Raw genomic sequence first — 3,196 nt, 5'->3', positions numbered from 1 at the left:
ACAAGGGCTATAAATAATCATTGACTCTCAAAATGTCTATTTCACTACATTACATTTCAGGAACTCTTAGTTACCTCAGATCAGGGAAAACATATGATATCTGTCTCTTGGGGACTGGCTTATTTCACTAAGTATAATGGTTTCCAGTTGTGTCCATCTTGTTGTTATTTTTTTTTAAATAATTCCTAAAGATATATTGATTTATTTGGAAGGCAGAGTAAAGAGAGAGAGAGAACCTTCCATCCACTGGTTCATTCCTCAGATGGACACAGCAGTAGGGGCTAGACCAGGCCAAAGTAAGGAGCTAGAACTCCATCTGGGCCTCCCATGAGGGTGCTAGGCATCCAAGTACTTGGGCCATTTCCACTACTTCCCCAGGCACATTAGCAGTAAGCAGGATGGAAAGTGAAGGACCTAGAACTCCAATGGGCATTGGATATGAGATGCCTGTGTTGCAGTCCTCAGCTTAACTATCTGAGCCAGAATGTCAGCTCCTATGCTGGAGAATTCTTAAGAGCTAAGACAAGTACTATTATTTCCATTATCAGGCACTGTGCCTGATACAAAGCAACTACCCTATAGTTATTGGTTGAGTGAACAAAATAATGAATTAGTGCCTGCTAATAATAACTGATAGAATTTAAAAGGAGAGAACAATCCAACATGGAAAGCAGGATACACAGCAGACTCATAGAATGGCAGATGTCCTAAACAGCACTCTGGTCTCAGAATCAGCCCTTAAGGCATTTGGATCTGGCTAAAAAGTCCATGAGAGTATTTTAGGCATGGAAAGCCAAGACTCTGAGACAAGAAAAATGAGCTAAATGAAAGATCTCTGTGAGTGAGATCCCAGTGGAAAGAACCGGCCATCAAAGAAGTAGGTGCCTTTCTCTGAAGGGAGGAGAGAACTTCCAATTTGATTATGGCCTTGTCTAGATAAGGTCGGAGTTTTTGAACTCAAGAGGCTCCATAGCCTTGGTAGCTCATGACAAGAGCCTCGGGTGATTACTGACTTCATAAATAAGAGTGTCAATTGTTAAATCAACAATGGGAGTCACTGTGCACCTACTCCCCATGTAGGATCTCTGTCTTTAATGTGCTGTACTATGTGAATTAACTGCAAAACTACTACTCAAACAGTACTTTATACTTTGTGTATCTGTGTGGGTGCAAACTGTTGAAATCTTTACTTAATATATACTAATTTGATCTTCTATAATATATAAAGATAATTGAAAATGAATCATGATGAAGAATGGGATGAGAGAGGGAGTGGGAGATGGGATGGTTGCAGGTGGGAGGGAGGTTATGGGGGAAAAGCTGCTATAATCCAAAAGTTGTACTTTGGAAATTTATATTTATTAAATAAAATTTTTTAAAAATAAAGAATGAACAATTGTCCTAAAATACAAATTTAAAGGATGTTAGAGTTGTTGTGACCCCAGAAATGGATCATGTTGGACAAATTTACAGAAATAAGAGGCTGTGGGCCGGTGCCATGGCTCACTAGGCTAATCCTCCACCTGTGGAGCTGGCACACTGGGTTCTAGTCCCAGTCAGGGCACCGGTTCTGTCCCGGTTGCTCCGCTTCCAGTCCAGCTCTCTGCTCTGGCCCAGGGAAGACAATGGAGGATGGCCCAAGTGCTTGGGCCCTGCACCCACCTGGGAGACCAGGAGGAAGCACCTGGATCATGGCTTTGGATCGGCACAGTGCACTGGCCATAGCGGCCATTTGGGGGGTGAACCAATGGAAGGAAGACCTTTCTCTGTATCTCTCTCTCTCTCTCTCACTGTCTAACTCTGCCTGTCAAAAAAAAAATGAAATAGGAGGCTGTGATCTAGAAACAGGCATAATATGCCTAAGTTTATATATTCCATTAATTAAACATAGGTCAGTGGCACTATTTATGACAACTTTTTGTCATAGTTTGCAATCCTGAGACTTCTTTGCAAGATCCCTAAGAAATCATAACATCCTCATAGATTCATTTTTCAGAGATAGTTCTAATATTTCCCTGTTATAGGTTCAAATTCTCAAATATTTTGAGCAATTCATTGAACAATAGTGTAAAAAGAAGTGTTTGCTGTAATATAACCATTGTCCTTATTTTTAAAAGTTAAATAAATTTAAGCTTGATATATTATTGATGGGATGAAAAGTAGACCGAGGTCTTCTTCCTCATGGCCTGAATGTGATTCCTTAATATCAAACAACTCACCTATTCTGGTGATCATCCCTCTAATGTAGATTCTGAAACCTCTATATTTCCAGACACTTTTTCTATAACTATGTCCCCACCATCTGAACTTACTTTTTATTGAGATATAATTCAGTAACATAAAATTCACCATGTTGAAGTATATTTGTACTATTACGTTGTTTTAGTACATTCACAAGGTTTTGGAACCATTATTACTACCTACTATGAGAAATTTCCATCACCACAAATACAAACTTGTGGTCATTATCAGTCATTCCTTTTTCTGTTGTCCCCTCAGTCCCTGGTAACCATATATCCACCTTCCGTTTCAATTAATATCAACATGGCCTATTGTGTCTGCTTTTACTCATGATAAGGTTTTCAAGGTTCATCTGTGATACAACATGTATCAGTACTGCTCTATCTTTGGCTGAACAATATTTCATTTAGTGGGTATAACACATTTCTTTATTCACTCATAATCATCAGTCAACAGAAATTTGGGTTGTTTTTATTTTGGGAGTTCTTATAAATAATGCATAAATAATGATGCATAAAGTTTTATGTGGACATATGTTGTAATTTTTCTTGGATATAGACCTAAAAGTAGAATTGCTAGGTTATTGCCAGGTGTTGCTGGTGCCTGTATGTTAAACTTTTGGAGGAATTGCCAAAAATTTTTTTCACAGCAACTGCATCATTATATATTCTTATGTACGATGTATGGTCATTCAAATTTCTCCATATCCTCACTAGCAATTTGTATTTTCTGTTAAATTATAAATATTCTAATTGATATAGAGTGGTCTCTCCCACTGGTTTTAATTTATATTTCTGTAATTATTATCATGTTTGGAATTATTTCATGTGGTTTTAGGACATTTTAAAGATTATTTACTTATTTATTTGAGAAGTAGAGTTATAGACAGAGAGTGAGAGACAGAGAAAAAGGTATTCTATCCACTGGTTCACTCCCCAAATGTCCGTAATGGCTA

Source organism: Lepus europaeus, chromosome X (genome assembly GCF_033115175.1).
Source record: "Lepus europaeus isolate LE1 chromosome X, mLepTim1.pri, whole genome shotgun sequence".
Lineage (NCBI taxonomy): Eukaryota > Metazoa > Chordata > Mammalia > Lagomorpha > Leporidae > Lepus > Lepus europaeus.
The sequence above is the reverse complement of the archived record's forward strand: the minus strand, read 5'-3'. Positions refer to the sequence as shown.